Source organism: Ochotona princeps, chromosome 5 (genome assembly GCF_030435755.1).
Source record: "Ochotona princeps isolate mOchPri1 chromosome 5, mOchPri1.hap1, whole genome shotgun sequence".
Classification (NCBI taxonomy): domain Eukaryota; kingdom Metazoa; phylum Chordata; class Mammalia; order Lagomorpha; family Ochotonidae; genus Ochotona; species Ochotona princeps.
This window is the reverse complement of record NC_080836.1, coordinates 23,189,361-23,215,992: the sequence shown is the minus strand read 5'-3', so window position 1 is coordinate 23,215,992 and position 26,632 is coordinate 23,189,361. Positions and strand designations below refer to the sequence as shown.

Below are 26,632 nucleotides of genomic sequence, written 5' to 3'. Positions count from 1 at the left end.
TAAATAGATCATGATCTTTAGTACTTCCAACTGTCTGTCATTTTGAATTACTTTCAAAAAGCACAGATAATTATTTACTTTTATTTGAAAAGACACCATGCAGTTGTAGTCACAACGGTTAAAATCAGTAAAAAGTGTGGTTGCTGGGGTCTCTGTTTAGTTTTCAATTTTTGTGTTTAAAGCCATAGGGTACTCTCTTCCATTCAAACTGACTTATCTACTTTTAGCCAATAAATCCTAATTTATTTGGTTTAATTCAGTTTCCTTCAGTTCCAAATCAAGTCCAATCCCTCTAGCAGGATAGCTTTTGGCTAATTTTGCTATCTTCAGGCTGTTAAAATCATTCTTGTTGTCTACAGAACTGTGCAGGGAAGCAGGAGTAGACATATGAACTGGACGTTTCTCTTAAGTAGAGTCACAGTAAATTAAATAAAAGTACTAAAAAAGGAATGACTATTAGAGTTATCTGGTTAGAAAATCTCTTGTCACACACGAGAGGGTCTTGTCCAATATTGCTGTAAGTGACTCTGACAGAAAAACAATCCATGGACAAAGTACTCTACTCATAATTAGAAAAATACAAATTAAACTAAATTTATAAGTCATTCTTACCAATTAGACCAGGAATAATCAAAAAGATTAATGAGTGTGTAAGGATAGGCATTCACACATTATCAGTGGGAATATAAATTTGTGAAACTGTTTTAATAATCCTCCTCTCATTTACGGTGAAGTTTCTGGCAAAAAAAAAAAAAAAGGAAATGAACTCAAACTACAAGCTACTAATTTTTGTTAAGTATAAAAATGCAGAATATTGTTACTTGATGTCTATAAGCACCAATTGCAGTTTCTGACAATTAAGTGATTCAGAAAAAAAAATAATAAAGGAGGAAGCAACTCACAGAATGCTACCGAAAGAACAAAACACTTTAACCTCATATACAATCAATGAAATGTAAGAAATGATATCATTTTGGCCCATAATACTGTCAAAAGGTAGTTTAAATTGTCAATCCTTACTATACTGGGAAAAGTTTTATAACTGGCAGCAAAAGAAATCATTTGGTCAAATTCATCCTCTGACTTCATCCACATTACAACTGTGGAAAAATAGTCATACACATATTTATTAAATTGTGTGACGATTAAGTGTATTAAGTTATCTTAATGATGGTATAATGTTTTCTAAGAAATGCTGAGTACATGTGCGGGTGTCTGTGTGTAAAATGTGCCTGAAAGGATCTCACTTTTATAAATAGCACAGTTAACAGAGCTACAGTGAGTAACTGAAGAAAGATTGGCAGATTGGTGCACCAAGATGCACTCTGGCATTGCACTGGTAACGCTGCCAGGACATGCATGTAAACATTAAGAGGTTATCTTTGGGTAGACTAAGCATTCCAGTTATCAGACTGATTAAAAGAACAAATACAATACTGTAAGATGTGACAACTAAATTATGTGATTCAACAGATTCAACAGGCAAAAATGCAATAAATTTTAGTAAGTTAGGAAAGACCAGAAACTAAAAATTATAGGGGCGACCACTGCGTAGGGTGTTAAGCCAAAGCATTCAATGATGGCATTCCATGGAATGCTGCTTCAAGTCCCAGATACCCACTTTGGATCCAGCATCCTGTTAATGTGCCTGGGAATGCAGAGAGGATGGCCCAAATACTTGTGTCACACATGGGAGATTCAGATGGAATTCTAGGTTTCTGGCGTCTTCCTCACCTTTTGACAACTTGGTAAGTGAACCAGTAGGCAGAGGATACTTCTCATTGCCTATCACTACTCCACTTTTCAAATAAATCAACAAATAAATCTTTAAAACTTTTTTTTCAAGATTCTATAGTATAACTTAAAAACCTATTTCCAGGGAGGAAGAGAATATCACTATGTTCTTAGAACTTTATCTACAAATCATATTGAATCTGCTAGAAAAAACTAATTAAAAATTGAAACTAAGAAAAAAGAAAAAAATCACTTCCCAGAGGTAAATCTAATGTTACAATCTCTACAGTGACGAACCAGTACTGAGAGAAAGTAAAGAGAAGTTAAGGTAATGAAGGACACACCACCTTTGTGAACTGGAAATTTCAGTTTTCAGTGATATAAAGACCTTAATTCCTCCCACATCGACACATAAATTCAATCTAACAATTTTAAGGATCCCAATGAAGCTTTGTCTGGGAAACTGATGGTGTAATTCTACAATTTACATGAAAAAACAAAACCTTGAAGAAAACAAAGACGAAAGACTTGAGTGCAAGAAGGCAATTTAAAATACAGCAATTAAGACTCATTAATACTGAGGCAAAATACAATCTAGAAACATACAGATACACATATTAGCATCACTTTACTTATGACAAAGGTAATAAGTAAAAATTATACAGAAGACAGTCTTAATAAATGGTGCTAAATAAGTCATATGGAAAGCAATTATCTTGACCCTAGTTCACACCATAAGTAATAATCGATGCCAGGCACATTCCAGTTATAAATACAAAAGTAAAGAAATAAAACTTTGAGAGAAGGGAATAGGAAAATACTTTCATAACTGTAGAGGAGACAAATATCCTTAAATAGGACATAGATACAAGAGGTCATCTGTAATACAGGAATCCAAAGTATTTTTTCCCAAATATGCAGAGAAATTCTATATATTACTGTTTGAAGTGCAAGTAATCTAGCAGTAAAAAATGGCCAAAAATTTAATATAAACACAAGACACAGAAAAAAGATGTCCAAGTTCTTTAGTCATCAAACACCCTAAAAGTAACATGATACCACTATTATAATAGAATGGCTAAAACAAAAATGGTTACGTATGTGTTGATAGAAGAACTGCCTCTTTAAAATTGATAGAGTATGAATTATAATCACTGTGAAAACTGTGCTTAATATCTATTAACAAACAATGAATGTTACAACCAATTTCACTTCAAAGTATATGTAAATCTAATAGAATAAATTCCTATGTTCTCCAGAGATATAAAACAATGTTCATAGATGGATTCTAGATAATTATGAAGCTAAAGCAAAAAAGTACTTTTGATGGGCCACAAATGAAAAACAAGTCAAATGTCTACTAACAACATATGTGTAAACTGTGATACAGTACTAATGTATGTAATGAGAATGAACAATCTTTGCCAGAGTCCAGCTCCAGCTGAGTTCAGAACTCAAGGGTGCATGGATGAGGCGCACAGAGGAACCAAACGGACCACTACAATCCCGGATCATAATGGACAATGCGAGAAAACTGTCCGTTTTATTTATGCAGAAGCAGTCAAACTCTGGCTACTTTTTAAGTCACGGTCAAGTGGGTGTTTCCAAGTATAATTCTGCCATTTGTTTCACCTTAAAGCAGGAAGTCAGCCGTCCTAACCCTGAGGCCAGGAAGTTATACTAATCAGCAACAGATTGCTACTACAATCCTCATTCTACAACTTAGTCTTGAGTCAGTTAAGGGAGGAAATGCATCAAAGAAGGAAGGACCTAAAGATCAAAGAAAGAGGGAAAGAATAGATTCCCACTACACCTGGAGATGTAACACCCTTGATTAGTGTATGGTCAATGGGAGCAGCCGAGACAACAATAATAAAAGGCCCTTTTGCTAAACCAGTATTAGCAACATCAACTTCCAAGCTCACATTGGTAGCAAACACCAACTCCTCAGAGGCAGACAATGCCTAAATAGATTACAGAAATCTCAGCGGGGTTGTCTGGTGTCCCTGCAAAGGGGGGTGGGGCTGCATTCAGGCGGATCCCTGCAGTACAGTGGGAAATTCCTTGTGGCCCTGCCTGCAAAAGAACAATACTCTTCACACCTTCCTGTCTTCCACACCCACCACAGGGACCCCAGCAAATCTTAAATTATACAGCATGGGTAAATCTCATATATGTTACAGAACATTCAGACATAAAACAGTGCATGCTGTATGATGTGTTATCTACAAAGCTGTAAAACTAGCCTACTGTAAAAAGTCAGGTATTACTGGGCCCAGCACAATAGCGTAGTGGTTAAAGTCTTCGCCTTGAACGTGCATGGATCCCATATGGGCGCTGGTTCTAATCCTGGCAGCTCTGCTTCCCATCCAGCTCCCTACTTGTAGCCTGGGAAAGCAGTGGAGAATGGCCCAAAGCCTTGGGATCCTGCACCCGCATGGGAGACCTGGAAGAGGCTCCAGGTTCCTGGCTTCGGATTGGCTCAGCTCCAGCCATTTGGGCCACTTGGGAAGTGAATCATCGGACAGAAGATCTTCCTCTCTGCCTCTCCTCCTATCTGTATATCTGCCTTTCCAATAAAAATAAATAAATCTAAAAAAAAAATTCAGGTATTATTAACCTGCTGCCTGTGATGCAGGTAGACAGCTGAGTCCTTGGCTGCTCCTCCTCTGATCCAGCACTCTGCTAATACACCTGGGAAAGCAGTGGGAACAAAGCCAATTCCTTGAGTCCCTACATCCAAGTGGGAGACCTGGAGGAAGCTCCTGGAGCCTGGCTTTAGTCTGGCCTAGCCCTGGCCCTCTAAGCTACTGGGTGAGTGAACCAGCAGATGGAAGAACTTGGGCTGTGATTCTGCCTTTCAAAGAAATAAATCAATCTTACTATATTTATATACTCTCTCTATATATATATATCTCTTTCAAATAAAAACCAAATCTTCACATATATTCTATATATTTATAGATAGATGTAGCTACCTATATCTTTATCCATATTATATATTTTATATATATATAAATCTTCTGTTTCTCCTTCTCTACCTAGCCCCACTGCTGTCAATGCCACTCAGCTTTTCTAATAAACCTTACACACACAAAAAAAGATTGGACTTCCTATGAGATTTCTTAAGACTACATCTATTGACTGTATTTGACACATTAATAAACAGACATTTACAAAAGAGTATATAATTTACTGCATTCAAAAGAAATTCAGTAGTACAGACTGATCTAGAAAACAAAATCATCAGGGTTAAGAGTTTGGTTTCTGATTTTAGATTTGGGTTCAATTATGTAGCTATGTAACCTCTCTGGAACTAAGTTTTCTCATCCATAAAATGGGAATAGTAAATATAAACTGTTGCAAATGATTCTTATATTGAGGAAATATAAAGATATCTAGTACAGTATTTGCCACATACAAAACACTCAATGATTAGTTTTATATGCATTAACATGAAACACAGACAGACATAACTAATATACAAAGTATAAATCTCATGACTCACTGCTTTCTAAACTTTTCTTACCTGGGTCTCCCACAACTACTAAATAAATCAGCAATTAACTCTGGTGCTCTCACACTATGTAAATTTTTTAAAATGTTCTTTAAGTAGATTTCAGTGCTTTATTTATTTGAAAGGCAAGTTACAGAGAGGGAGGCGCAAGGAGAGACACTTTCACAGCTTCAAGTCTCAAATAACCACTCTGGCTAGGGCTGGCTCAAGCTGTAGTCAGGAGCCTAGAGGCACCCAAGCACTTGTGTAATCTTCAGCGAAAGATTATTTTCCTGAAAGTACATTAGCAGGAAGCTGGATTGCCCACGGAGAAATCTGTACACCCTACGGGATGCCTGTATTGCAAGTGGTGGCTTAACCAGCTGCACCACAGCACTAACTCAGTATTGCTTATCTGTGCCAATTTCTGTCATTTAATGCTAGTGACACAGAGGTGCAGCTGGCAAAAGACTTTTGTCGAAAACATCTGTTACTGTCTAAATTTTGAGAGGTTCTGGGGTGATCAAAATGACTGGTACATTAATTAGGCTGTACATACACAAGTGAATTCTTATATTAAACTCACCAGAATGCAGTAAGTTAGTAAATTTTTCTAAAAATTCAGATTTCCTAACCCCGAAGGAGTCAGTTTCCTTTACTGGTCCTTGGTTTTCTCTTCTTCAGAGAGGTACATTCCAACTCACATAAGGAGAGATGGCCTAGAAAGTACCTAGGGGTTATTTTCCAAGTCTGTATCTGCTAATATTAACTATAGGCATTTCTCAAACTTTTTTGAGTCCTAAAACATTCAACGAATGTAAGAGCCGTGTTTTCTCCCATTCTCTCACTTCCCCAAATTCTTCTGTTTTGGGAAGATTTCATCAAATATCTGACTAAAGTTTACCTCTAGTAGTTCTGGTTTTTTTTTTTTTTTTTTTTTTGAACGGGAGGTACACAGAATTGAAATGGATTTTTCTTGGCCTTCCTATTTCTTATTTACTTTAATGATGGTTAGAAATTTTTACCTTAAATTGCCAGAGACTTCTTTTTCCACACTTTGCCCCAAGCTCAATCTATCATAGTTCATTCTTCAAGTCTAATGCTTCACTGAAAGGAACAGCAAAGTAATCAGATGTTGGAAATTACAATTGTAATAATTGGTGAGTGTTGTGAAAGAAATGCATGAACTTTGCAATATGTTCCTGTCAACATCTAAAAATAAACAGTCTTTCCCTCAACATTTCAATTAGCATTAAAAACCTAGCCAGAAACTACCATTTACCAATATACATAATTTCCTATATTTCCCTTTTGAACACAAACATGCTGAAATTACAGTTCCTTTTACGTGTATTCAAGTTATTTTTTCAAAGAGACTTTTTTTTTTTTTTTAAAGATTTTATTATTATTGGAAAGCCGGATATACAGAGAGGAGGAGAGACAGAGAGGAAGATCTTCCATCTGATGTTTCACTCCCCAAGTGAGCCACAACGGGCCAGTACGCGCCAATCCGATGCCGGGAACCTGGAACCTCTTCCGGGTCTCCCACGCGGGTCCAGTGTCCCAAAGCATTGGGCCGTCCTCAACTGCTTTCCCAGGCCACAAGCAGGGAGCTGGATGGGAAGTGGAGCTGCCGGGATTAGAACCGGCGCCCATATGGGATCCCGGGGCTTTCAAGGCAAGGACTTTAGCCGCTAGGCCACGCCGCCGGGCCCTCAAAGAGACTTTGTTCCAGGATACTGGAACGATTTTGTATCTGCCTACTATTTACTGAAGAAATATTTGTTAAATATCTAAGTATCTCAGGTAATGGTCAAACAAAGATTACAAAGATAAGGTCATAGAGGTAAATTCCTGACTTAGAAAGATGAAACAACTGCCAAAACAGTTAACAGCCTGTTGTCACATTGGTGAAGGATCTAGACAAAGCAAAGTGAAAGCAGTTTTTTTCAAAGCCACCACTGCTGTTTCTGCACCATTTTTCTATACTTCTGTCAAAGCTGCTTGGCAGCTACATGAGTCAAATGTTACCCTCCTTACTCTCTTTTCCCTTGGTATCATCTGTATGCCTCTCTTCCAGTGAGGCTGCCTCACTGAGTCTTCCCGCTTGTCTCCCTCCATAATGTCCACCAGTTTCTATCACCACCTTGGATAACACGGCATGCCACTAGCGAAGTTCTCTGACATTTCTGTTTGACCTCACCTATGTAAGTTGGCAATCTTTTCACAGATGAACTTACTGCCTTGACTAGCTTAACCAACTCTGAAAATAAACCTTAGCATATTGTTTGTAATAGAATTTATTCTCATTCTGTCACGGTTTTCATCAATCAATATCTCATCAGTAGTATTTCCTTGACCCCTTCTCATTTTTCATCATGATCTCCATCATGACTTCACTTCCTTCTTTATTAAACCCCAAATTCACAATGCATTACTTCCAATACTCTCCAACTGCTGTTATGCCTAACATTTAATTGTTTCTTTTGCAACTATCTTGTAAATTTGTTCCATATCAACCTAATCACCTACTCCTTTATTTGAATTCAGTGATGTAAAAAAAAGTTCTTAAAAAGCAGAATAGCAGCTTTATAAGTACAGGCTTTCATTAAACATGTACTTTTTAAAGTTTTTTTTCCAAAACAAAAGTCATACCAAACAATGAAATAGTTAGTGAAATAAGCTAATCCCCAAAGGGCAACATTCATGCAAAATACAAAACAAATAGATATAGGTAAACATGAATATACAAATAGAAGAAATGTATAATGGAGACTAGCATATCAGGAAGTAAAGTTATGTTGCAGTATGCATATCGTGAATAGAAGGAAGATTCCAATGGAATTGTTAAAATGTACCTTGACAGTGTGATACAAGCTTTCCCACCACTGCCAATACTTACAATGCCATGATATAGTTACAAGGCAGAATGTTGGACCTGTGACTGTTGCTGAACGACTATATACTATTGTAACAATGTGGAGGGAAATGCCTGGGTGGGGGAGAATGAGGGAGGAAGGTAGGGAGTTATGAGTGTGTGTGTGGGGGGGGGAGGAATTTCCTATACCTACAAAACTGCCTCATGGAAAACAATAATCATAAAAATTCAAAAAGCATACAAATAAAACAAAATACTATAAAAAAATAGGAAGAGCATTCAGATTACCCTCCCTGATATGGCAGCTAATTTAACTTAAATACAATTAGAAATATAGTTCTTCAGTGATACTAGACTCAAGTGTTACATGAGTGGCTACTGGCAACTGCTTTGGGAAGTAGAGATACCAGGACATTTTCAGCACGGCACAAAGCTTATTAAATGTTGCTATTCCACATGCTCTATGCCAGGACCTCGTCACTATTTCAGTTCACATAACCTGCTATTTCCCACTGACTCGACCTATTGTCTTTCTGATGCTTCATGAATCTTGTAAGTCACAGCAATGAATATGATCTATGTCCGTGTACGCTAAGTGGCCTATAAGGGTAGCAGCATCAAATATATCTCCTACCATTTGAAGACAGAGTTAGCTTTTCATAGTTAGCTGACTTCTAAGCATGAAGGTGATCTGCTCCCCCAATATTGTCATTAAAGGAAAGTACTGGTTAGACTCTAACTGGAAAGAGTTAGAAAAACAGAAGTACACTTAGTGATGCCTTTCAGGTTTCACCAGCAGTGAAAGACAAAACTGCATGTATATTTCCATATCACTAGACCAGACCACAACAGAAGTCAGAATATTAAGAAACCACCAGTATACTTTTCCATTTTAATTAAAAGGAAAAAAAAAATCCCTGCTAGCAAATGTTGAGCTGAACAGGATGCAGAAAGGCCTAAGCTAGCACTGTCCTGAGCAAAACCAGGAGAGAAGCAGTAAGACGAGCAACTGCTCCTTGTTGGAGTACGAGCTGGTGGAAAGCCATGTATGCTTTCCTATCATGGATCTGGATTCCACAACCCTGAAAGTACTGCTATGCTAAGTAATTGTTTAATGAGGGATACCTGAGAGTGAGAGCCAAACTTCTGGGAATTTGGGATGTGAACCGGCAGATGAAAGGTCTCTCTCTGCCTCTCCAGATAAAAACAATGTGTTAGGAGAATCCTGTATTTTAATCCAGTTTCTTCTGAAATGATATTACATATGGCCAAATTGGATTTACTAAAATGAAATCACTGCCATCTACCTTTCATTCTTATCTTCCTCATAAATATTTTGCAAAATAAACCTCACAGGAATACCTGAACAACATCTAAGTTCTTAGCATGAGTGAATAATTTTATGATTCTAATCACCAGTGAAAATCAGTTACTACACATGAATACAAACAGCAGAAGTGTCTCTCATGCCTCTGCTTTATCATGAACAACTACTTTGTAACAGGCAGCAATAAAAACAGACTTGAAACACTGGTTAAAATGTTGGACAGGAGCAAGCACGGCAGTGCAATGGGTTAAACTGCTGTTTGTGATCTTATGCCCCTTATCAGAGTGATGGCTCCACTTCCAATCCAGCTTACTGCCAACAGTGCACCTGGGAAGGCAGTGGGTGATGGTCCTGGGACTTGGGTCCCTGTCGAAAACCTTAGTTTTCACCACATAATTTGATAATAAACAGATTAGCAACACTCCCTTCTGTAAAACTTAACAAAAAATTCCACAAGTAAGAAATTAAGCATAAAACAACTTCCAGGATAGCAGTTGGCACAGTAGCTAAGCTGCCATTTCTAAAGCCCACAGCCTATATTCAGAGTGACAGCAGCTCATACTGTCCCATACATTCAAGGCAACAGCTCAGGTCCCACTTTTGCTTTTGCTTCTGCTTCACGTTTCTGAAAAGGTGGACCATGGCAGAAAGCAGGTGATGACTCAAGTACTTTTCCCCTTGTCCTCAACTGGAAAACCAGATGGAGTTCTGCCTACTGACATAAGCTTGGCCCAGCCCTGGCTATTAAGGGCATATGAAGAGTGAACCAGAAGATGGGAAATTTCTTTGTTTCCATCTCTTGTTCTTTCATATATTAAATACATACAGAAACAACAGTAGCCACACAATCAGGCTTAAATTCTCAACTTCACTCTCAAGTTCTGAAAAATAAGTACGCTGTATTATGTAGCTAAGTGTTGTCTTTCAAGGGTAGTAAAATCTCAGCAAATAACGAATAAATAAAACTAACTGGGTAGACAGTTCAGTAAGAGCATGACGTTCCAGCACTGTGTAATTAAATTTGGGGCCAGTGTCAGACTTGCTCAGCAAAATAAAACTGCCTACAAAACTTTTCACTAGCTTGCAAAATCTTAAAATCTTTCCTACGTTTAGCAAGTTAGGCAGAAAAGTACTATCTGCCAGAAAGGCAATAAACTACATTGTCAAACTGTAATTTTTGTGACTGTCTTATTTTCATTAAATTAAAATTAAACTTCTTGTATATTCTAGATCTTAACAATTTTCAAAGCAACCAGAATTACTTGATGGGTTTTGTGAGAATGCACAGGTCTTTATTTCCTCTGGTGTGTGCAAGGGAAGGGCCCATGGGGGTGGGAGGCACAGGTAAACTGAGGTTCACGGTTACTGTCAGCTCACACCCTAGTCTCTAGTCACATGATACTCGGCACTACTTCATGACACAGCCAGAAGGGCTATCAGAATGTCCAGAAATGTTATCTAAATAAACTTCTTTAGAAAGATTTTAAAAATACAACTGCAATTTTTTTTCTTTCAGAAAACAGCCCATTCAAAATGTAATATCAATTTACACCTGCTGCGATGGCTAAATAAATGTAATATCAAGCAAATATCGCAGAGTATAATGAACAACCAACCCACTATTTTTGAACTACAAATTGATACAACTACTTTAGAAAACATGGAGGAATACACACTGAACTAAGTGAGCACACACACACATAACCCATAGCCCAATGGTTACACCATAAGGTATGTTCCAAAAGAAATGTATGAGTGTGCACCAAGAAGCATGTACAGACGTAAGAATTTTCTCATAGAGCTCTATACATTATAACTCAAACTAGAAATGATGCAGACACTCATCAACGAAAGAATGGAAAAGCTATGATACACAGATACATATATATACGTACGTATGCACATACATGTATATAATCATACAGTGGAATACCATACATCACTGAAAATGAATAAGCTACTGCTTTTTACATAACATGAATGGATACATGGATCACAAAGCCATGTGTTTGGGGCAGAAAGTCAACACATGAACGCACGTGCTGGTATATGATGTGTACGTGTCGCACAAAATCTGTTACACTTCAAAAGTTAATTTAAAATGAACGTTGACAAAAATCAATGAAAAACAGTCTTAATGTTCTGAAATATAAAATACTGCTCATAATAGCATACTTTTTCCACTCTAAAATTTAGGTCACTTTTTAAAATCTCTCCTTATGCTATTTTAAAACATTTCAATATTCAGATTAAGAAGTCTGAGTTAAATATAAATTAACATTCACACCAAACATCTCCCTTTCCACTACTACCTTGCCCACAATCTCTTCATCTCCATTCCATCTTGTAAGAGCTCATGCTTCTTTGTCATTTACTTAGTAACTTAGTAGGGCAGTTATGAGGACTAAAACAAGAGAGTTCCATATAAAGTCCCCAGAACTATGCCTAAGCATTTAATGACTAGACAGTAGTAATACCTCCTAGACAGGAGTTTTTCCAGGCCAAAGGCTACTTCCAATTCATTACTATAAACACTAGATCTGGCAATCAATAGTTGATCAATTAATATATGTGAAGTAAATAAGGAATATTAAGGCCCAAATTAAAAAGGCAATACAGGGCCCGGGATCCCAGATGGGTGCCGGTTCTAATCCCGGCAGCTCCACTTCCCATCCAGCTCCCTGCTTGTGGCCTGGCAAAGCAGTCGAGGACGGCCCAAAGCCTTGGGACCCTGCACCCGTGTGGAAGACCTGGAAGAAGTTCCTGGATCCTGGCTTCGGATCGGCATAGCATCAGCCGTTGCGCTCACTTGGGGAGTGAATCATCGGATGGAAGATCTTTCTCACTGTCTCTGCTCCCTCTGTATATCTGTATATCTGACTTTCCAATAAAAATAAATACATCTTTAAAAAAAAAACGCAATACAAATAAGGCAAACATTGGAATGAGAGAAAAATCAAGAAGCTCCAAGGTAGATGTTCATCTGTTTTTGTTATCAACACAAATAATATTTTAAAATTTGATGATAAACTGGGCCTAGAACAGTGGCATGGTGGCTAGGATTCTCACTGTGCATGCACAGGGATCCCATGTGGGCTCTGGTTCTAATCCTGGCTGCTCTACTTCCAATCCATCTCCCTGTTTGTGGCCTGGGAAAGCAACTGAGGACAAGCCAAGGCCTTGCGATCCTGCACCCACATGAGAAACCTGGACAAAGCTCTTTGCTCCTGGCTACTGATCATATCAGTTCCAGCTGTTACAGTCGCTTGGGGAATAAACCAGCGGACAGCAGATGTCTCTCTTTCTCTCTGTGTATCTGCCTTTCCAATGGGGATAAACAAATCTTAAAAAACAAAAACAAAAAGCCTGATGATAAACTAACAAAATCATGAGCATACAAAACCTTTAAAATAAAAATGGCTTCAGTATTACCGTTCCTTAGATGTTGTAAAATGCGTTAAGTGGTATGTTTGAACTGAAATTCAAACTTGGCAAGTGAGAATCTAGGACTGGTCAAGTTGCTGCTTTGATCACCCACATATCATATGAGGTGTCACATGTGAATCCTGGCTCCGTGTCTAATCCAGCTTCCTGCTAATGTGCTTCATGCAAAAGAGCAGATGGCCGCTTAACAACAGCGAAAATAAATCAGATATATCAACAATATTTAAATATGTTCCAAGAGTTCAAAAAATATTCCTTGATTCAAGTCAGTTCAATTATCACTGATAAAATACCCAAACAGAAAGTATTTTAAAATAAAAAGATGTACTTTCAAATTATTTAGAAAATATCAAATTTTAGTGTGACAAAAATCTAACAAAATTTGTGCAAGAACTACAGAAGGAAATCACAAAACTGATCACTGAAATCCAAAGAATTAAACTAATGGATAATATTCCATACCATGGGTAGAAAGATTCAATATATTATTACACATCTATCTCATTTCTTTTTAAGTTGATCTACAGATTCAACAAAATCTCAATGCTATTTTGTGGATATCAGCAAAATGATTCTAAAGTTCACAGGGAAAAAAAAAAACAGAAAAATCAAGTCCAGACTGAAGAACAAAGTCAGATGACTGACACTAGTACCCATTTTGAAATCTACTGTAAGTCACAGTAACTGAGATAATGTGTCATTTAAAAAAAAAAAAAAACACTCCAGGGCTGGCACAGTGGTATAGCAGGCTAATGCCTGGGAAAGCAGCGATAAATGGTCCATGGTCGTGGGAACAGGGAAAACAGGAAGAAAACTTTTGGCCCCCAACTTTGGACTGGCACTCCTCTGGTCCTGGCAGCCACTGGTGAGTGAACCACCAGAAGGAAACCCTCTCTCTGGATTCCTGTCCTTTCCTCCCTCTGTAGCTGTGACTATAAGTTTCAAGTAAGAAATCAACAAGTCTGAAAAAAAATATTAAAAGTTTATAGCTAATTACTTGGGAAAGGATGGAGAAGAGATTACAGACACATTTTATAGGGAAAAAAACATTAAATTGGCTTCACTAAACAGGTTTACAATGGTATCATTTTTGTTAATCTGAAATAGTATTTTTAAGGCTGGATACTACTTTTTAGGTGTATTATAACCTCTCAGATGCTTATTACATTAAAAGTAGGACTCCTTTACATAATTTATTTGAGAGGCAGAGGAGGGAAGGAGGGAGACAAAAAGGGAAGGAAGGAAGCAAGGAAGGAGAGAGAGAGGGAATTGGTGAAAGGAAGGGTTACATACGGAGAGCTGCACAGGGGAGGAGGGGGGGAAGAGGGAAGGAGAGAGGGAGAAAGAACTCCTAACAGGTGATTCACTCCACCAATGCCCGTAATGATGGGGGCAGAGGCTGAGAGGAAGCCAGAGCACAAACTAGTTCCCCCACGTGGGTGTCAGGAAGGCGACTGCTGCAGCTACCACTGTCATCCTGGGGTCAGCATTGCAGAAAATGAACCAGGAGTGGGACCGGACTGCAGGTCCTCTAATATGGCATACAGATGTCTTCACTGTTAGGCTAAATGCCCATTTCCCCGCCCTCTGCTTTTATTTTTCCTAATCATTTTTATTATAGCTAATCTAGGAACAAAGCAAACCAACAGTTTCCAAACATATACACAATGCACAGATGAACAGTTCCAATACTTTACCTTGAGTTGTACACATAATCTATCTCAACCACAATCTGAACGAATGCAATTTTGAATTTGAGGATGTTTTAAAATCTGCTAACTTCGAGCTGGCACCGTGGCCCAATAGGGTAAGCAGCTGCATGCAATCCCAGCATCCCATATGGGCACTGGTAGGCATTCCATATGTTCCACTTTGCATTCAGTCACCCCATTAATGGGCCTAGCAAAATAGAAGATGGCCACAGTACCTGGCCTCTGTACGCACATGAGAGATCTGGAAGGAGCTTTGGGATTCCAGCTTATGGCCTAGCCCAGCCCTGGCAATTGCAGTCATTTGGGGAGTCAACAAGCTAGTGGGAAAGTCTCACTTTCTCTAAAACTGCCTCTCAATTAAATTTTTTTTAAATTTGCTAGGTTTATATAAAATTCTGTTTCCCAGATTTATCTTCCACAATTTAGAATATAATGCTACTAATTATTCTATCCTCCTTTTGAACACATGTAAGTCTAAAGAATATCAAATAGAAGTTACAGTTATGTTCAAATAAACAAAAGGTTTGTAAACACATGCCTGTAACATAGTAAGAAAAATACACAGTTGTGGGCCCGGCAGCGTGGCCTAGCGGCTGAGGTCCTCGCCTTGAAAGCCCCGGGATCCCATATGGATGCCGGTTCTAATCCCGGCAGCCCTACTTCCCATTCAGCTCCCTGCTTGTGGCCTAGGAAAGCAGTTGAGGACGGCCCAATGCATTGGGACACTGCACCCACGTGGGAGACCCGGAAGAGGTTCCAGGTTCCCGGCTTCGGCTCACTTGGGGAGTGAGTCATCGGACGGAAGATCTTCCTCTCTGTCTCTCCTCCTCTGTGTATATCTGGCTGTAATAAAATGAATAAATCTTTAAAAAAAATACACAGTTGTTACACAAGTATAGAGTTGACCTATGAAACTAAAAGCTATGAAAAGGGCAAAAACAGAAGATACAAGAATAAGTTAAAAAGTACCAAAAAGATATTTTTCTGACCACAAAAATTAAGGAAGACCAATTTGCAGGTAAGAATAATACAACCATGCTTCTACAATTCCTCCAAAATATGCTTCAGAAAACCTTAACAGAAATCTCCCCCACCTTTATTTTAAAGCAGATACCATCTAGAACTTTTATGTATTGCTTTTTAAGATCCATTTTGACATCATTCTCCCTTCTATTCCACTATTCTCAATGAAACTTCAAAAGTTTTCCCAATTACAGTATTTAGAAAGTGTACTTCAGATGAAGTATGTTTACAATCCAACAGAAATATGCAGGGACCTTCAGACTGTGACATAAAACAACTATCTACAGAGGAGTAAGGTATCAGGGACCGTTTTTATCCTACCAAGGCCAAAGGCACTGCAGCTAACCTCATGTCTGAGGTTAGTAGTAGACCCTAGGCAATCCGTTTCTTTCATCAAGGCCTTCATTTTTAATTCTCTAAACCTCAGAAAAAAAAATGTATATACAACTTTTCTTCCATAAAAAAAAACTATATGTAACTTTAGTATTTGTTAGAAGTTATTTAAAGTTTCTGTAACTTTAATACACAAAATATCTAGCTAAGCAGCAAAAATAAAATACCACTTTAGAAAATAAACACTAAACACTTCAATTTCTTAAGATATCCAACACATACCTCCACACCTGCTGACTGCATGAATTTGGTGATATTACTCAAAACAGCAAGCACATAAAACAAGGTGTAACTCCATATGGGGAAAAAAAACTATCCTTAACTATCACTTTCCTTAAAATTTCTTCCTGATACCTCTATGCTTGCAAGGAACCTGAATAAATCAAATGACAATATTTAATTGTTCACTGTCCCTAATTTGAGTCATAAACACATATCCAGAATTGAGTGCCTGATAAATAGTATTTTTAAAATATCCTCTTAATCGAATGAGCTGTAGAAAAAAGTTTTTTGCAATTTTTATAGAACATCCAGATGGCAATAAACAAATATGAGCACAAACTCATATGGTTATGGTTCATGCTATAGATAATTTTATTCTAAATTTAGAATGGTAGCTGTGCCAGATTAAAACAAAACTCCTCATCAGATAGTTTATAGATGAACTGATGACCGAGTCATCGATGATTTTCTTCATGCTACTGAATCCAGTGTGTACCTTAATTCCTCAACTGATTTCTCAGCCACATTCAAAATAGTTAACTAACCACTTCCTCTTTTCATTCTCCTGCCTTGGCTTTAGAGATAAGCCAAGCAAATCAGCTGGAAGTGTTTGTACTCCTATCTCTTCAGTCCCCTTTCTCCAATATTTGAACTGCAAAGGCACCTAGGGGTAAGTATCCTTATCTTCCCTGTACAGTCTCTCCTTAGGCCATCCTATCCTTCACCTCAAGACACTTAGTACAGACTATGTTCTCACTATTCCCCAATTCATCTTCAGTGCAAAGTTGTTGAGCTTCAGACCTATATATCCAACTGCTACTAACCAGCTCCATTTGTACATCCCACTTGCAAGTTCAACAAATCTCAAAACAGCTCTCCTTCCATGAAATCAAACTAAACTACTAACCTAGAAATAGATTTCTTTTTTGAAATCTAATACATCAAACATATAACTTTTACTTCCCAAATTATCTGTCAATTCAAGTTACTCTATCACTGTCATCCTGGACCAAAATCTGATTATCTTCTGCCTCAGTTACTATGATAATTAGACTCAATGCTATTCAAAGTGTGGCCTATAAACTAACACTGGTCCACAAAAACTTGCAAAAACTTTTGCAGCAATCTGACACGGTCAAAGTATTTTATTATATTATTAATTGGGAATTAAAACAAAACAAACTTCACCACAGGTAACCTGAAAAGTCAAGCTAACTCATCTCTCTGCTTCTCTCCAATCCATCCTCCAGAGAACAGCAGAGTAATATTTTCAATACAGAAGCATAAGCAATGTAACTGGCCATTTAAGAATCTCTGATGGGTTCCTACTGCTTTTAGGATTAAGTACAAAACACTTTACACGAATTTTGGTCACTGTGATCTGCCCCAGTCTCATTTCCCCAAGGAACCATGTGTGCTGACATCTAGTATCTACCAGACTGAACAGTTAGAAATTTAAAATTGTTAACCATGATTTGGATAATTAGAGGTCATTCAATACCTTTCAGTCTAAGCATGATTAAAAAAAAAAAAAGATTTATTTATTTATTTACTTGAAAGCCAAAGTTGCAGAGATAGGAAAAAAGAGAGATCTTCCACATACTGGTTCACTCCCCACATGCTCCTAAGAAAAGGCAGAAGCCAGGAATTTTTTCCAGGTTTCCCATGTGGGTGGGTGACAAAGGCAAAGTACCTGTGCCATCTTTTCCTTTTCCTGGGCTATTAGCATGAAAATGGATTGCAGTTGGAGCAGCCAGAATAGGAATGGGCATAACAGAGTGTAACTTCACTCACTATTCCTCAACACAGACGCCTAAACATGATTTATTTAAAAAGCATTCTTCAATGAATTACTATACATTTATTATTTACAATAATTCTCTGTAGCAGAGAGAGCTAAACAGGTTTGCAATTTCTTTGTTTAATTTCTTTACTCCCCAACAAACTTGCTGGCATGAACACAGGCACCTTCTTTTCAGTAGCAAGTGTCACCAGAGTCTAGCAGAGAGCCTAACAGATGAGCTTTTCAATCACTTGCTAGGTGAACAAAGTCAGACAGGACACACGAGAGTGAACAGGACCACCAATGCAATCACTTCAATAGCTGGTCAGAGATTGGACTTGGATACAACTTGTTTATCAAGTTCTTTACAAAAGCTCAATCTCCTTTATTTCCCTAAGCATCCTAATAAAACAGAGAAAGCTCACTCCTGAGACTGAACTTTTAAAAATAAATTTTTACAAAAATGAACAATTTTATCTAATGTTTCACCAAAAAAGAATTAGAATCTACAAACAACAAAAAGAGGCTCTAAAATCAGAATGCTTGATTGCACTGTGCGACAGGGGAAGTCAAATCATCTGTCTCTCAGGTTCCTCATTTGTAAAATGGGGATAACAATAAAGCCTCATTTGGAGGATTAGTACATAATCATTTGAAAAACAGTGCTTGGAATGGTGTCTTGTATTAGCAATTACCATCTTTACTAATAATACCAGCCCTGACTTAGAATAATTTTCTCTGCTTGTTTACTGTCATGTCAGTGCAATTCTAGAATACAAAGCAGAAACTGTATTGCTATTCTTTGATAGAGCTTTTCCCAACCAGAGGTATGTAGGAACTTTAACCTTACTAACACTATTTTAGGTGACTATTAGATCTCAGGTCAAGCATGGCACATACTATTCTAGGTATATAGAAGCTGAGGTAATTAACTATTTTTCTTGTATGCCTGGACCGTCGGGGTTGGCCCTTCCCAGAAGCTATGGTTCAGAAGGGTTATTCTTATACCCATGATGTCTAGCACACAGTAGAAGCCCAGTAAATATTTGTGGAAAGAGTGACTATTTACAAGACCAAACAAATACAGGGCACATCCACAAATTTAGGGAAAAATGAATTAAAACTTTGGTTGGTGTACAAAAAGTACAAAATCAAACTCAGGATTTTCAAATGAAAAATTTGAAGGCTTCACGGAAACTGTATTACAAACAAGCTAAGCATACTAAATGTGGGGAACCAACATAATTTTTTCATCCCAGTTTCCTACAAACTTTCTGAAGTAGCCATGAAGTACTAAGTTAATGCTAAATGTTTATTTCACCAATTCAACTTTTCTATAAGCTTTAAAAGAAAGATGAGAGAGGCATTACTTTTCTTCAACTCATGCTTTCTTGTAATATTCAGGGCCAAAAATGCAGACTAGACATTAGGAAACCAAAACACTGAAGTTGGCAAGAATCATGTGCAAGTAGTAAGAGGTGCAAGGTAAAATTCGGATAGGTAGAGGGAGCAAAGGTTATTCTAGGCCAGGAAACAGCATGAACCAAGGTAGTGTCACCCAAAGAAGAGAGTCCCTTTCACTGTTGGTATAAAAATGACTTTAGGATAAAGGTAAGAAAATAATGTAATGTATGCACATATTTCCAATGTAATTAGGACTTCAAGGTTTTACTGCTTAGAGAACTAAAGTAGATAATGACTAGATTTTTCTTGTGAATTCAAAAGTGTAAGGATGTATTAACTCAGTAATGAGAAGTGAGTAAATATATTAAAGACTATCAGAGTTTTAACAAGTGAGTAAAATTAGGTAAGCATCAAACAAAGGCATTTAAACAAAAATGATCTAACAGGTTAAGAGAAAAAAGTCACCAGTCTCCTCCGAAGGAACGCAAAGTTCTATCACCCCTAAGTGATTCCGGGAAAGGTCAGGTGAGTATGAAGAGGGTCTCCAGATGTAAGGATTGCACTAGCAATACCAAACTTCTAACACCCTCATGTCCCCAACAAATCTACTCACAGTGACTGACTTCACTTATCCTCAGAAGAAAGACAAAACTTAAAGTTTCAAATAAGTATCTGAAAGAGGGTCTGATCTGTCTGTAGCTTGGTAATTTACTTGAAAATACAGACTTAAACTCTTGTATTTTTCCCAACCAGAAGGAATAATAAAACAATATCCACATCAAAAAAAGGGTATTAAGAGAGGGCAAAAAAAAAAAGGATAAGAGAAAGCTTTCTACCCCCAATTTTTCCCTCTCTCAGTTCAATTACCAATAACTTAAACCAGCCAGGCAAAGAGGTGAAAATAAAGAACATTTATCAAACCTTTACCATGTGGCCAGCACTGTTCCAAGCACTCTGTCCGCCTTAGCTTGTGCAATCAACCACCACCATTTCCTGAGCCCTATCACCAGTCCTGCTTTATAGCTTTAGAAATATCAAGGCCCAGAAAATAACCTGCCCAAGGGGGGGGGGGGGTGAGGAATAAGGACCCACTGGTTTAGATCATCCTGGCTATTCCACTAGCTCCATTAGGTCCAGAAGAAAGGTAATTTTCCCATAACTACTTTGATTCCCAGTCCGAGAAATGCTGAATTCAATTTTTAAACTAGCAGCAGGAAGATGGAGACATTACAATGGGCCAAACTAGATCTAGAGCAAAAAATCTCAGATGCCTCCTAAAGATGGTTGAACCAGTGTCCACAGTCATGGAAAGAAAAGAAGCAAAAAGTTAGGATAAGCAGAAGGTGAATTTTATTTCCACTGGGCCCTGTAATTGTTTTGAAGGAGAAAATTCCACCAATTCTTTCCCTTCAGGTCTGTCATCACTCAAATATGCAGACTGTAAAGGAAAATCTAGGGGGAAAAAAATAGGTAAGGAGCAGGAGATTATAAAGGGAAAGTCCAGATGTGGAGGTTTCAGTCCTTGGGCCCTGAACCACAGGGTGAGCCTACCATGGCCTGGGTAAATGCGAAGAAGCAGGTGTGCGGAGGCAAGCAGGATGTGCTGGGCGCTAGGGAGGATTGGGGCACGGCCGGCGCGGGGAAGGTCCTGGGGTGGTCGGCAGAGCCCAGCCCACTCTCACCAGGAAGTGGGTGTACAGGGCCGGGAGCTCCGGGGCTCGGAAGGTGTTCTCCATATGGCAACACTCTCGCTGGGGAGGGAGACCGGTCTAAGGGGTGGGCTAGGGGGTGACCGTGCAAGTAGGTGCACAGGGAACTCGCTGGAGGGACACCAGGCAGGCAGAAAGCCGGGGGCGAGGCCGTGCAGGGCACTAAGCCGGGGTCCAGGCAGGCGGAAGCCAGGACATGCAGCAGGAACTGGAGGCATCCCCGGAGTGAGCGGCGAGGCCAAGGAGGCAGGGCGATCCAGGGCGGAGGCGGGAGAAGGCCGCTGGGGACCACCAGGGCCGCGGCGAGAGGGCGCCCAGAAGGCAAGGAGGCCTCCGCCGCCGGCGACACGGGGAGGCCGGGCGCGGGAGCGAGCGCGCTGGGCCGCGCGGGGACCGGGGACCGGGGACCGGGGACCCGGGAGCGGCACCTACCCGGACGTGCGGGGCGGCGGCGAGCAGTCCCAGCGACGGCTCCTCTCCCGGGCAGGCGGGGGCGGCGGGGGCCGCGGCGGCCCCAGGAGCCGAGGCTGCGGCGGCTGAAGCGGCAGGGGCGATGGCGGCGAGTCGCTGTGGCGGCCGCCTCTGCCGACCCGCATCCCTCCTCTGCCCGGTCCGCCCTCCTTCCCTATCCAGCGCCTTTTCCTAAACTTCTTTTTTCCGGGATAAACAAACCCGCCGCCAGGGGCGGCCGCCTCCGCCGCACAGCCCCTCCCGCCCCGGGCCTGTCCCGGCTCCGGCTTCCGAGTTACGAGTCCAGCCCGGGCGTCCCCCAGCCACCCTCCAGGCCGCGAGCGCGCGTGCGCGGCGGCGCCGGCTCGCCAGGCTCGACCCCCTCGCCGCGCCGGGCACTTCCGGGCGGGCCCGGATCCGCCGCCGCCCGCTGGCCCCGGGCGTCCAGCACCGGGGGCCTGGCTCGGCTAGGGGTCCTTTGCCTTGTGCACCGCTTAGCTGGGCTGAAGCAGCTTTCGTGGGCCGGCCGAGCTGCTGACCCTGGACCCCGCGCACACACCCCAGCGGGAGTCAGGGACAGCCTGTGTCCACAGGGCGGTGTAGCCTAGTGGACTGGTGTTGAGGAGGAGGAGATGAACCTGGCTTGGAGGTCTCAGGCTGAGGAGGGGTCGGGCGGCCCCGGATGCCTGGAATGTGCAGAAGAGCAAGTGATGGCCCCCGGACGGGATTTGGGCAAATTAAGCTGCAAAGAAGCCAGTGTCTGCAGAGGTGAGAGTGTCAGAAGTTGGAGAAAGGAAACACCAAAAGAAGTGTATTCAGCACTCCCATGAGAGGAGGGCCTTAGGCTGGCTCCAGGAGTTAATTCTTACTTACTCTTGAAGGGCCCACAGCAGACATGAATGTCACTGAAGGATCCTTTTGGTGTTTAACTGTGCTTGAACCCGCCTTTCCAAGGGAAGCCACAGACTAAGGGGAAAAAAATATGTTGGTATTTTACTGTGTATCAAGCCCTGCCTAGGCTTGTGTCATTTCCTTTTTAGTCCACTGGACAAGTCTGTTGCTTTATAGTAGCAACCATTCCCAGCTTACAAATAAAGGAATCCAGACCTGGAATGAGAAGTGACTTGTCCCAGGAGTGCTACAGTTTGAAAAACGGACGTGCCTTGGGACTTTGACCCACTGCCTGGGTATCATTGCCTTGGAGTACCGCTTGGAGTCCAGCGGCTCCACATAACCCTGCTGCTCCAGCTCCCTGCTAATGTCCCAGGGAGGGTAGTGGGGAGAAACCTGGATGGAGTTCTTGTTTTCTAACTGGTGCAGAAGTCACCATTTGGGCAATGAACCCGCAGATGGAAGAGCTCTCTAGCTAGCTGGCTAACTGGCAAGCTAGCTATCTTTGCCACCTTCACTGTAACTCTGCCTTGAAAATAAGTGAATCTTAACAAAAATGGATGGCATAATCCCCTTACATCAAGTTTATATGACAATCTTACTCGCTTTTTAAAAGAGTTTATTTTTATTGAAAAGTCAGATATACAGAGACCAGGAGAGACACAGAGGAAATCTTCTGTCTGTTGATTCACTCCCCAAGTGACTGCAACGGCCAGAGCTGTGCCAATCCAAAGCCAGGAGCCTAGAGCCTCTTCAGGATCTCACACGTGGGTGCAGGGTTCCAAAGTTTTGGGGTATCCTTGACTGGTTTCCCAGGCCACAGGCAGGGAGCTGGATGGAAAACGGGGCTGCCAGGATTAGAACTGGCGCCCATCCTGGTGCTTGCAAGGCGAGGACTTTAGCTGCTAGGTTACTTCTCTGGGCCCATAAATCTTATTCCCTCCCCCCGCCCTTTTTTAAGGCACAAAACAGCCTAGAAATATACTACCCACTCAAGGTTGCTTCTGTGAGTGAGATCGGCTTCTCCACAGAGCTTGAAGTTACCTTGAGTTGACTTGGTAGGATGTTTATGCAGATCACACAGCTCCAAATGTTAAAAAGCAGAAGTGGAAATGAGCATGACAGGGGAGGGGGCTGGTGGGAAGGAAGTATTAATGCAAGCATTTCAACAGCTCCAAACACCAACCAAGGAATCAACTCTGTGTGTTTGTGTGCACGTGCGTGTGCACCTGTGCTAACTTTGTAACAGAAATGATGGAAATTACATGGAATTTTTATCAAGCCTTTTGGCTATTTCAACCCCTTCCTATTTTATCACCAGATCGCTTCCAGTAAGCATGTATTATTAAGCACTTAATGCAATATGCTCAAGATGTCAAATGATACTCCTAACTCCTTCAAGGACATTTACAGCTAGGAGTTAACATATGAATGATGCCTACTGACCCCTCAACTTAAGAGAGTTCAAACTGGGGACTGCTTCAAGGATTTCAAATGGCCCCTGAGTGCATTCTCATACAATCTTTTTCTTAGAGAACGGTGCTGTGGCATAGTGGGATAGCTGACACTTTCCAACCTAGCATTAACAACAGCATCCCATATGAGAATGTCTGTTAGCATCTCAGCTGCTCACTTTTGATCCAGTCCCCTGCTAATGTGGCTGGGAGATAGAAGTTCTTCCAATAGCTTCGGCCCCTGCCATGCATGTGGGAGCCTCAGGTGGAGTTCCCGGCTCCCCGCTTTGATCTGGCCTGAACCTAGCTATTGTGTATACCAGAGAAATGAACCAGTACCTAAAAAAAACATCTCTCTCTCCTTCACATAAATAATAAATGTTTTTTTAAATCCTTTTCTTAGGCTTCATCTCCCTGTCCTTAATATTTAGAATGCACTGTTTCTCCCATTCTTGGAGTATTCAAAGACTAGCAAGTTATGAAGTGATAGTAAAGGAGACAGTGTAAACATGTTGCTTGTAAGTAATGCTAATGAAACCGAGAAGGTTTGGCAAAGTAAGACATGGTTTATGATGCAGAAGCTTGGATCAAAGTGCGATACTGTGTTACTAATCTGCTTCAGGACTACCTGTCATGATTTGATTTTCCACTAACTGAATGCTTTTGAAAAATTAGACTGTTCAATTAAGGTTTTGTTTATTGCTACCATAAATAAGTTTTAGAAAAGAAGGCAACAGGTTGCCTCCAACAACCTGATAAGCAGTGTCCCTCCCTGCAGGCACTACAATTAAGATCACTCAACTCCTTAGAGGCCAAACTTGAAGGTATTTCAGATGTTTATTTGCCACTCAGTTCCAACGTTCTATATGAAACCAGTCATGCTTCTCAGTGGATGGGACTGCTCTGGAAGCTCTCATGTTGGCAGTCTGAAGGTGAAGTTCAGAACAGTCACTTTCCCAGCTTAGCAGATATAGGCATCCCAGTCTCTGATGACACTTGAAACAACCCTGGGAGACTCTGGGTGTGACGCCAACAAAAATTCTCATTTTGACATTTTCCGTACTTCAGCTTTGTAGTTTTTCTTCCTTTTCTTTTCTTTTTCCTTTCCTTTAATTCCTTCTTTCTTTTTAAATTTTCTGTACAGCAAATGATGAATAAGGAGTCTTAGGTTGAAACAACAGGGCAAAAAATTGTTTTTGAATAAGACAAACAACAGTCTTTGTACCGTTGAGTGTTAACTGTGTCTAGTACATTCCAGGGCAAAGATGCAATCAACAGTTTTCTCTCAGCACCAGCTACCAAATCCTAGCCCCACTGCCTGGGGGTGACCTGTGAAAGTTCTAAGGACTTGTCTTTTGTAAACTCATACCACTCGTACCACAGATGCTCCCATTTCCTTTTCTATTTTTTTTAATATAACTTATTTTCATTGGAAAGCCAGATTTACAGCCAGAGGGAGATAAAGAAAAAGATTTTCCATCCGCTGATTCACTCCCGATGTGGTTGCAACAGAAAAGCCAAACCCATCCAAAGCCAAAAACCTTTCCTAGGTCTCCCATGCAGGTACGGGGTCCAGAGGCTTTGGGCCGTCCTCGACCACTTTCCCAAGGCCGTAAGCAGGGGGCTGGATGGGAAGTAGAGCAGCCAGGACATGAAGGAGCGACCACGTGGGATCCTAGCACATGCAAAGTGAGAATTTAGCCACTGAGCCATTGCACTGGGCCCAGAGGATCCCATTTCATGAATAGGTATCCACAATGGACTTCTGTCTGTGTCACTGCCTATTTTGTCCTCATTTTCCAATTCCAGTTGTGAAAATCTGCTATGCAAAATCCACTGTTTTGTATAAAGATTTTAAAGAAAAGCTAGCAGCATACTTGTTAGCAATTTTGTAATAGCTGGTGCAGGGTCCCAAGGTTTTGGGTGATTCTCCACTGTTTTCCCAGACCACAGGCAGGGAACTGGATAGGAAGTGACTGAGCCACAAACTTGTACCCATATGGGATGCTGGCACTTGCAGGCAAAGGATTGGCTAGCCAGTCTAGCCATTGTGGCAGCAAAACCTCCCTCCCCCCAACCCTTACTTTAATAAAGAAACACTCGTGATCAAACATTTAAAGGACATTTGCTTCTGAGAATAGTGAAAGAAAAGGACAAATCATTTTGTAATTGTTTTCTACTTTTATAAATATTAGTGCTTTTATCTAAAAAGAAACACTAAAATCTTTGCTTAAAAGTGTGTAAGTTACTGTGTATCTAGTGCCATTTTTGTTCTCATGTCTCCATTTTTTTGTCTTATGTCTGGCTTTTCACCTTGCTTATGCATTGCTGATTTTCTAGTACTTTTAAAAGAACTTGTACAAGAACTTCAAAACTCAAGACTTACAACTACAGCAACTGGTAATGATCCCAACAGCAAGAAACAGCATGAAAATTTAATGTACTTTTTATTCAAAAATCATTCCCAGAGCATTCGTGGAGATAGGAGAAAGAACCCACCCAAAATCCTGAGTAGAGGACCATTTTAAAGTTTTTCCAGATCCTCAGTGGCCAGGACTCTGTTTGGTCTCCCATGTATGAGTGACAGGGGCCAAAATACTTGGACTATGGTCTACTTTCCCAAGAACATTAAAAGGGAGTTGGGTTAGGGCGCTGACACTGTGGCATAGCCAGTAAAGCCTGTATTTGTAGTGCTGGTATCCCATATGTGTG

The 26,632-nt window shown here is 40.5% G+C and overlaps 1 protein-coding gene and 1 long non-coding RNA gene across 4 annotated transcripts in view; one reads left to right on the top strand and one right to left on the bottom strand.

Annotated features, from left to right (window-relative positions):
• The window catches only part of SPOPL (speckle type BTB/POZ protein like), a 45,559-nt gene extending 23,685 nt beyond the window's left edge, over nucleotides 1–21,874 (bottom strand). For both annotated transcript variants that reach the window (XM_004589370.2, XM_004589371.3), the window contains exon 1: nucleotides 21,558–21,874. The gene's annotated coding sequence lies outside the window, so the exon portion shown is untranslated. The remainder of the gene's footprint in view (nucleotides 1–21,557) is intronic.
• Nucleotides 21,875–21,974: 100 nt separating this feature from the next.
• LOC131480363 (uncharacterized) overlaps nucleotides 21,975–26,632 on the top strand; it is a 41,684-nt gene continuing 37,026 nt past the window's right edge. For both annotated transcript variants that reach the window (XR_009245435.1, XR_009245436.1), the window contains exons 1-2: nucleotides 21,975–22,343; nucleotides 24,699–24,744. This is a non-coding gene — a long non-coding RNA (uncharacterized LOC131480363). The remainder of the gene's footprint in view (nucleotides 22,344–24,698; nucleotides 24,745–26,632) is intronic.